Consider the following 10,144-nt stretch of genomic DNA (forward strand, 5'->3'; position numbering starts at 1 on the left):
TAAAGGCAAAATATGTTTGTTTCTTCAGCTGTAACCGGTTTTCTAGGGCTGTATTTAAAGTGTTTAAAACTTTTTAGTGGGAGTGATAGCCTGTTTACTGTAACGTTACCAGGCTCACACTGGACAGCCGGTAACGTTTAACGTCATTGTCAACCTCTGGGTGACGTTGGGTGGCTTTTCTCCAAGACTTGAAACTGTCTCAACTTTTCGCTGCAGGCATTCAAAATAAATGGAAATATCTGCGAGACTGTCTGAGGAGTGACAGCCGACGTGCCTCACTAGAGCTAGAACGGTCTCACTATGTCTACCCTTGTCAAATCGCCTAAAAAAGGACACCAGGCTGCTACAGCATAACCAAAGAGATCCGGTCTCCGTTCTTGGCTGAGATGGACGACATAGCGCTGAATAAATTAGCAAGCAGCTAGCGGACATTTAGCCAACGTTAGTGTCTTAATACTGACAAAACACCACAGTCAATTTCAGCCTGCATGCTCGGTTTGTTTTGGGGGGAAAAAAACTAATATTTGAATTCCAAAATTAAAACTAAAATACCTACCCATTGAACGTATATTCACATATTCAGATCCAATCCTGTTTATTGTTTGGCATTGCTGCCACATTTCAGTGGCAAATCTTTCCATTACTGCTCTGACGGTCTATCTGCATCTGTAAACCTGTGTGTTGGAAAGAAACCGAGACATCTTGTTGTTGAAAAATTAACGTTATCTGACTACAGTGTGTTGTCTTTCTTTTCATCACACTTTAATTCACTACGACCACTACGGTCAGAAACACTGTGCCAAAATATGAACAATAACGTCTCTGTCTATGAGCTTATGTGCTAATGTTAGCAACTGACTGTTACCATGAAACCATCCAGCAATTAGACAGTACCGTAGGGATGTTACCTGAAACCGGTGATTTAACGTCAACTCTCATTTTACACAAAACAAAACACTGAGTGAACATTACTAGCTACCTTTTTCCTGTTGGTTTTGAGTGGTATGCACCCCCACTCACCTGTAAAAACAGTTTTAAAACAGTAGCCAACGTTAATACAGCGTGTCGGAGGAATACAGCGTCTCCTGCAGCGTTTGCTAACGTTAGCTTCTTGTCTCTTCTATGTTCTGATAAACAATAAATTCATGAAATTTAATGTCCACAATGCTATTTTCCCAAAAAAACGTAGCTGTCATATTTCAAGGGGCCTGCATGAGTGCGGATTTCCTGTCGTGGCTTTCGTTGCTGTTTGTCACTTTGTCTAAGATTGAGTGACAAGTAGTACTCGTCCTGTTTACTTGGTTGCCATGACTTTGCGAGTGATCACATCCCGTTACTGTTGCAGTTGCCCGCGGAGAGAGAGCGGACAAAAGTTTGCTTGAGTTCAGTAGATCAGACGGCTTATGACTTTTCATAAACAGCTGAAGCAGCGTCTGCCCGGTTTCTGATACCATGGTAGCAGAAATGTTGCGGTGGCGGGCCGCCATCAACATAGAGGGAACACTGATGTGAATCTAGAAAGAAGAAAGAAGACTCGCTCGCTCTTTGTTTCCAAGAAACTGACAGCTGTTGATGTATTTGGTAGCTGGAGCATGTTGGCAAACTGTGCTCGAAATATCTGAACGTGACATCACTTTATGCACATTTGATGTGGTGGGAGCGAAGATAAACACTCCAGTAACTATCAAAAAGGCTCCAGGAAAACTAGTTTTATTATGAATAGTTGTCTTTTTAAGAGCATTTTAATAAGTATTTTAGAATAAATGTTCCCCCAAAGCCTCCCTCCTCTGCAGTGAGAGAATTTGGCTACTTTGCCGGTCTTTATGTATCTATATCCACAAGACATCATCCATTATAGCTGTGATATCCAGCCTTTGATTCCCTCGTATGTCTCATAACTCACTGGTTGGAACTCATTCTGGGCTGGAATGACACCAAAGCATAAACACAACAAGCTGCATCTGTCCACAGGGCTCTACTCAAACTTTATTTACACTCCTCCCGGAACAGTCCCCAAATACTAGGTTATTTGGGGACTAATTGAAATGGACCTTTAAAATAAACATTATAAAAGAGATTAGATGATCAAACATTTGTTTTTTGTTTTTTAATTCACAACAAAAACAAAGGCCAAAGGCTAATTTTTTTAATTACTGCTGAGTAACTTAATTTTGTTTGTTATTACTATATCATTATAAACAAAATGTTTAAAAGAAATGTAGTGCTTTAAAAAGTACAGTACGCCCATCTGAAATTAAGCATAAATAAGGGACAATGGAATACTTGAGTAAAGTAGAATTAACTCAAAATAGTACTTGAGTAAATGTACTTCGTTACTTTCCACCACTGCCCACATGGTGGTTGTAGTAATGTCTTCCCATTATAAAGCACACTACCTGTATCATTATCTCAGCAGGGTAGAAGTGCCCTGTGACAGCAGAACAAGTGGGGGAAATAGGTGGTTCTACATGCAGGCGAGTCGAGTGAAAAGATGAAAGTAGTCAGCTGAACGAGGGATGAGAGGTGAGGAGGAAACAGAAGGAGGAGCTGAAGCCAGACAAGCTCATTAAAGAGATGGCAGCGGTGGGACAAATGATGCATGGAGCTGGCGGCATTGATCTACCCCCCCCCCCTCACAAGGGTTAGGGGGGTGTCTGGGCAGGGAGATGCATGGAAAAGTGTGTGTGTGTGTGTGTGTGTGTACACTGAGTAACACTCCGGTGCCACTGCCCTAATGGAGAGGCCAGAGCCACCAGCCCATTGACAGATGACTTGTCAGAGGAGGGGAGGAGGCAAAAGAGCAGAGGTAGTGATTAGATACTCGTGCTAATGCTTGACCTCCTCTACCTCAGTGCCTGTGCTCCATCTCCACTGAAGAGGAGGGGAGGAAGAGAGGAGGAATAAGGGAGGGAGGGAGAGGATAGAGTGGTTAAATAAGTGAGGAGAAATGCTGAGATGGGGGATATAACTGGCTTTCTTGGCACTTCATCAGCACATTGTTCAGACGGTGAAAGCTGAAATAAATGTCAGGGATTTGTAAGTGTGACAGCATACACTGCTTAAATCATTTCAATCTCCCTACATCATATCCTGTCTCGTCCTTCTTGTACTTGAAGGTTTTTTTAATAATTAATTTTTTCCAAAACTGTCCTTTAGAAGCCTATATCTTGATTTAATAAGAAACACTATGGGGTTCCATTTAGAAGCAACACCTTTACAATTACACGTTATCAATACTCTGCAACAAAGTTTATAATGTGCAGTTTTTGTTAAGGTTAGATCCCAGAGGTGTTGATTAAACTATGTGGTCAATTCTGAGGCCCTACTCTGTGGAGTTAATGCATTGGGTTACATGTTATTGTAGGGTGTACCTAAACTACAGCCTAAAAAAAAATGTGTGAAATGATGTACCAGGCACAGCGCCACTGTGGTTGGCTCGGAAAAAAGCCGAGCAGCTCACTGTTGGCATGTTGTGGTATAGGCAGCCGCTGTGTATAACATCTAATGTCTGTAGAATTAGGGCTGGGCGATACAGAGAAAATCAAAAATGAAGTTTTTAACCAAATACCTCAATGTCAATACGCAACGATATTGTGGTGTCGACACTTGGTGCTTTCAAAAAATATTTACACAATGAGATTTCTGATAACCATCAGTAATGTGGATATAATGACTAAGTGGGTAAAAGCAAATAATTGAACAGCTAGAACAGTCTGGTAAGTTCAGAAAATGACATCACTTTACTGTTAAAAAACAACACATATGCCATCTTACGATAAACCCTAAATCTAAGACAATATCTAGTCTCCTATAATGATATAATATCGATATACAGCCCAGCTCTATGTAGAATATCTAAATGTTATCAGAAATCAGGCTAAACGCAGTACTATGCCTATAAACAATTAAGGAATGGCTGATAATATAACACTGCCGTTTTCAAATCCTGCCAAATTTAAAAAAAAAACGTAGTCTGGGCACCCAGATGGCTCAGTTGGTAGAGAGGGCGCCCATATATACGTAGAGCTTTACTCCCCTTGCAGTGGGCCCAGGTTTGACTCCGACCTGAGGCCCTTTGCTGCATGTCGTCCGCCCCTCTCTCTCCCCTCTCATGTATTCTGCTGTCCTATCAAAACAGGGCTAAAAATGTGCAAAAAATAATCTAAAAGAACTTTTAAGAACTTTTTTAAACGTCTAGTCTTCTGGTTAGGAGAACTCCGTGGATCAGTTAAAAAAAATTAGTCCTCATAAGTTAACAGCTTGTATAAAATAAAGAAGTTTAAATCCACTGACCACCAAAGTATTCCCTAAGAAATACTTTGTGGAAGAAGCCTGTTATACGTCTATTTTAAATAATAACTGCTTGTCAACAAATGCACCAAAGAAGCTTTAATTTACCTAAGTTTAGTGACAACTTGCCATGTAGCCAACATGACTGTTTAAAAGGGGGGTTGTCAATTTTATTATAGGTTGCAGTAAGGGAATTTTCCCAAAAAGACGGCTTTATGTATTTGAGTGCGCTTGTGCAAAGATGCAGTGTATTATTGGGAGACGAGCAAAGACAACTGCAAGGACAAAGTAAAAAGAGAACAGTTTGCAAAAGAAAGGCTGTCAAGACGGGAAGAAGGGAGCAGAGAAAGAAAGAAGAAAATAAATGAGGGGGTTTGTTGCGATTCAGGCAGCCACACCGGGACTATGATTACCATACATCAGGACAATGAATGAGGCTTTCAGCAAGCGGTAATAAGAATTTGATAAATCATGAGCCGAGAATTAACTAGACGCCAAAACAATGAGAGCACCCTGATAGATGAAGAGAGGATGATGGCATAGATTAGTCAGAGCAGAGCGTAGCAGAGGAGAGAGGGAGGGAGAGAAGAAAAAGAGTCTACACAAGGTCAGGAGAGTCTACACAAGGTCAGGAGAGGGTACGTAAGGTCAGGAGAGGGTACGTAAGGTCAGGAGAGGGTACGTAAGGGTCAGCAGTAGGCCTGCACCATTCGGGGAAAAATACGAATCCCGATGATTTAGCTTAGAATTAATATCAAGATTTTTTGACCATGACAAAACAAAACAAACTGGCAGCACCAACCAAGGTTATTATAGTTTTACATTTTTCCTTAGTTTTTATTTTAATTTTTCTTTTTGTTTTCAATGCAGTTTAGTTTTAATTAGTTTTTAAAAGCGGGTTTGCTAGTATAGTTTTCTTTTTTTTGAAAATGCTTAGTTTTTATTAGTTTATTCTTTTTTGTAATATGGTTATTTGTCGTTTTAGAAATATGTATTAACAATGTAATGAACAATAACACCAGTACGTACAACGTACATATGATGACTGCACATATGTAAACAGTCAACACAAGACGCAGCAGTGAGTGCAGATTGGGTTCAACGTGTTGCAAGTGAAAAACCGAAACCGAAACAGATGTTTTGAACTTTGGTTCGAGTAAAGTGGCGAACCTTTTGAAGTCAATTGACTCACACAGTTGTGTAGACATCCCAGTATTACTCCACACACTAACCCAGGCTCCCTCCCGCTTTGGTGTTCCTGTGTATTTACTAATCAGCGAACAACTATCTGATTGCTGGTGAAAGCCCGCCGGCGGTGTTCTGTCGTGTGGTTGTCTCCGTAAGGTTACCGGGGTTAGCTTCTGTTTTGGGATGAGGGGGCTTGGCGTTCTCCTTTACTTTGTTAAGGTAAGCTAGGTTCGCTGGGATGTTTCCCTGTAATAAACTGTCCACATATTTTACCACCTTCCACTGCAACGCACTTGCTTTTATCTGACAGTCATAATCAAATAGGACTAGGCCGCTTTCTTCCAACTTTTGGTACCACCATGAGGCCAGACGAGGGGCAGGGACTGTTTGTTGTGTTCAATTTTACGTGGAATGTTGGAATTTCTGAGTTCCCAGTTGGAAACTATACACATCCACGGGAAATGTCATAGTTGGAAAGATATAAACGTTATTTGCTCTATGAAAGACATTGACAAAGACGATGACGATAATTTTAACCAAACACCGATTTTTTCGGGCACCTATAGTGCATCACCACAAGCCTGTAAACATAGAGGCCTCAATGAAGAGAAGGGAGAGCATGGCAGCGCTCGGTAGCACTTTAAAACCTATTTTATACAGTCGGTTTAAAAACTCACAGAAGAAAGTAGTAGCATTTGTGATGCATTTGGCTCATAAAATGAAATGAGAACCAAAGCCATAAAAAAAAAAAAAGAAAAAAAAAGGGGGGGAATCAAGATCGTGATTTTTAAACAATTAATCGTGCAGGCCTAGTGACCAGAAAAGAAAACAGAAAAAGGGGAAAGAGATGAATGGTTAATGGAAGACGGATGACGTAGGGAGTACATTTTTCCCAACGGTTCATAAGCTGGCGACAACACCGGTGTTACCGGTTACACTGGACATTCATGAAAGTATATTTGTCGATGACGTTTAATATCCGTAGAGCACTTTGATCTCTGGCCTCTTTGGTCTGGCTTCTGCTGCCGAGTTCCCAGAGCTTCCTTTTAGATTTGGGTTGAAATCTTAAATATTGCCATATACGACAACACTAAAACCTCCCTCCACCATCGCCTTGTCTGTAAACTCTCCTCTCTACATTTATTCTTATAGGACCTTTAATATCTGTATCATATTCCTTGGCAATCCATCAAACAGTTGTCAAGATGTATCAGTGTGGCCAGTGTGATAATTTCCTGCATGTCTCTACCCTCTCCCTCCCCTTTCTCACCTAACTGTACTGTTGAGAATTAAAGACAGAAAAGCAAAGGTTTCTGTTTCAGATGTTTCAGACAAAACAAAACATATGACCCTCTTGGTGGCGCTAGAGGAAAGGTCAGGAAAAGTCTGTAGGATTTACAGTCCGAGAAGCATGCATGTTTGCACCGAAATTCAAGTAAATCCATTTTTTATTTGTTGAGATATTTCATTCTGGTCCAAAGAAGTGGAACGGCAGGCTGACACATTCATCCCTACAGCTATGCTGCTAGCCAAACCGCACTGCAAGCTATTCTGCAAGAGCATCAACTGAAATTTTGCAACTGATTTGACTTTGATTGACACGTTTTTCATTAACATTTCACTTTATTATTGTCTCTCTTACTCATGCCTCCTCTCCTCCTCACCCCTCCTGCCTCGGCTACTCCTCTTCTCGCAGGGTGAGGGATGTGACAGGAGGATGTTTATTTAATGAGAGCAGTCTGGAGGGGGTAATGAAATCTACCCTAACACCATTAACAACCAGGCTTATCAGCTCGCGGGACACACGTCAGCATGCTGCAGCCTTTTGTTCTCTGGCTCGAGGCTGCCACCGACCTAAAGGACAGATTAAGGATTCTCTGAATGCCGTTGACACCTACCTTGAGAAATTAAAACGGACCACCAATCTCTGCTGTGAACTAACTATATCATTTTTCACTTAGCTCATTATAAAATGACATGGATGGCATTAAAGAAGATGGGGTAAGTGGGCAGGTGTCTGACAGGTACATGTAAGGTATCTGCAGAGTGAGTGTTCGAGTGTGGGAGACGGTTGGTTTGTTACCTGACCACACAGACACAATCAATCTCCCTTTGTGTCGCGAAGTTGATGCTGATGGATAGATTTCTCTAACACAGACAAGTACAGACAAGGCACAAGACAGGAAGTGTGTGCATGTACGGCAATACGTAGAGGGACAATAAACCTCGATCTTCTTGCAAATATATCCAATTCCTAAAACCCCTAGTCCTGCCTCGTTTCAGATCCATGTTCGTGGAACAAACAAACAAAATAACAAAAAATAGGTGGGAAAAAACATTGTTGTTAACTGAAATAAAAACAAAACGAAGCATTACAAGAAACGGTAGCTAAACTAAAACTGTAATGTCTGTTAGCAAAACGAATTAAAATAAAACAAAATAATTGTAAAAGAAAACTATCGAGTAAATATCCTTACTCTTCGTCTTTGTCAATGTCTTTCACAGAGTATATAACGTATCTTTAACACATTTCACATAGACATGTATAGTTTCCGCCTGGGAACCCAGCAATTACGACATTCCGTGTCAACTTGAACACAACATAGTCCACGCCATGCCCCTCGCCTGGCATCATGGCGGTTTGTTCAAAAGGACTAAGTTTCATATCCTAAGTTTGTATTTTTATACATTTTATTTATCAGAACTTTAATATATTTTGATGTCTTCTGTTCTGCTGTGACAATAAAAGAAATTATGATATTTTAGTGAGAACTCATAAATAACTACAAATAACTAATTTTAGGGAAATCTGTTTTGTAACGCGTTTCTGGATTTTAATATATCGGCATATCAGATTTTTAAACAGACAAATATTCTATCGGAATCGGCCTTAAAATCCTTTATTGGTCGGGCTTCAGTAAATACGCAGGAACCCCAAAGCGGGGGGAAGCGTAGGTTTATATGTGGATTAATGCTGTGATGTCTACATAACTGTGTGACTCCAAAAAGTTCTCCACTTAACTCAAACTAGAGTTCAAAACACGGTTTTTTTTCCCGGAACAAAACATTCTGCACTTACTGCTGCGTCTTGTGTTGACTGTTTACAAATTTATGACCACATGTAGGCTACACTTTATGTACTGGTGTTATTGTTGAATATATATTTCTAAAATTGCATGATGTTTTGGTTGGGTTATTACATATTACACATTAAAACTAAACTAAATTTGAAAACAAAAAGTTGAAATGAAATAAAAATGAAAACTAATGAAAAATGCAAAACTATAATAACCTTGGTGGCGATTAGTGCCATCCCGGTGCCGCTGTTCCACCCTTGAATCATACAATATGCAGTCAGTGAAAGGCTCATTTTCTGAACACTTCAACAGAGCGAAGCTGCGGATAGCCACACAAAAGCAATGTAAATGAGCTGTGAGAGATGGCCATCAGTCATCATGCCACATGCGCTCTCCCATTATTATTTATGGCCATAATTGGCCCGTGTTTCCTTAGGCAATGACTCTGCACTGATAGATCTGATGATGTCTCCGCTCAGCTCAACCATCAGGAGGAAGTCAGAAGAGGGAAGTGCAGTGCAGTGGTGATGTGCCATGTGTGAGAAAAACATGTGAATTTACATGTTGCAAAACAGGTTCTAAGGCTAGCTAGAGTAAGTACTATGTAGTGGTTGTGTTGAACAAAGTAGGATCTGCCACAGTACTGATGGTTGTAGCAGTAGACATCTCTTTGGTGGACTGAATAGTTTTTTCAGTTCAGTTCAAAGATTAATAGTCACTAGTCAAGTTCCTATTCATAAATAGCACACATTTGAACAGAATTTCCAGAAAACCTGCAAAAGAATATGCAAATGAATGTGTGTTTCCATCCACTACTGTACATACCAAGTTTGTAAATAGTACATATTAGTACCGACCGGCCCTTTGCAGCATATCATTCCCCTCTCTCTTCCTTTTCATGTCTTACTCTGTCCTGTGGAAATAAAAGGCCTAAAATACCTCCAAAAAATAAATAAAAAATAAAATCAATGCACTAACCGCACCTCAAACAAAGGAAAAACATGGATAATGTTTAAACTCAGGTTTAACGAGTGTTTACACCAAACAGCGTTTCCGTGTAGATGGCCCCTTAGACTTCAGTAAGCTTTCAATTAGGAAGTTCTCACGTATCAGTCACCAGTGAGAAGCTCCTCTGCTGAAATCTACTAACTGTTAAAAACGTCCTGGAACATGTACTTGGTTGAGTGTCTAATACACAAGATATTGACACGGCAGGGCAAAATCGAGTCACTCCACAAAGTCATCCATCATTCAGGGATGATTTAACCCTCCTAATATGTGGTCATCGATATGGGTTGTTGTGCGGCCAGTGGCAATCATGGGAGACAGACTGGGGTATTGAGATATGGATTGTCAGGGGACTGACTTTGGAATTGGATGGTTGACTGGAGGATTGACAGCCAGGGTTCAGAGGTCATAAGGTAAAGAATCCTTCGGCTCATTATGGCCTGCTCTCCTGATCACTTTCTCTGTCTTGTCCTGCCTCCGCCATGAGTAAATGACTTTCTGTTGAGGTAGGGTGAGTGGAGTTTGTATCGAGGATGTAGAAATGTTGCAAGTTTGTCGTCAGTCATCACGGATGTGTTGAC

At 40.6% G+C, this 10,144-nt stretch overlaps 1 long non-coding RNA gene across 1 annotated transcript; it reads left to right on the top strand.

The window, feature by feature from the left end:
- Positions 1-859: 859 nt before the first annotated feature.
- Positions 860-4,868, top strand: LOC117958876. Its single transcript, XR_004659812.1, has 3 exons — positions 860-1,092; positions 2,647-2,652; positions 4,855-4,868. It is a non-coding gene; the product is annotated as an uncharacterized LOC117958876 (long non-coding RNA).
- The last annotated feature ends 5,276 nt before the right edge of the window (positions 4,869-10,144 follow it).

The sequence above is a fragment of the Etheostoma cragini genome, chromosome 16 (genome assembly GCF_013103735.1).
Source record: "Etheostoma cragini isolate CJK2018 chromosome 16, CSU_Ecrag_1.0, whole genome shotgun sequence".
NCBI classification, from domain to species: domain Eukaryota; kingdom Metazoa; phylum Chordata; class Actinopteri; order Perciformes; family Percidae; genus Etheostoma; species Etheostoma cragini.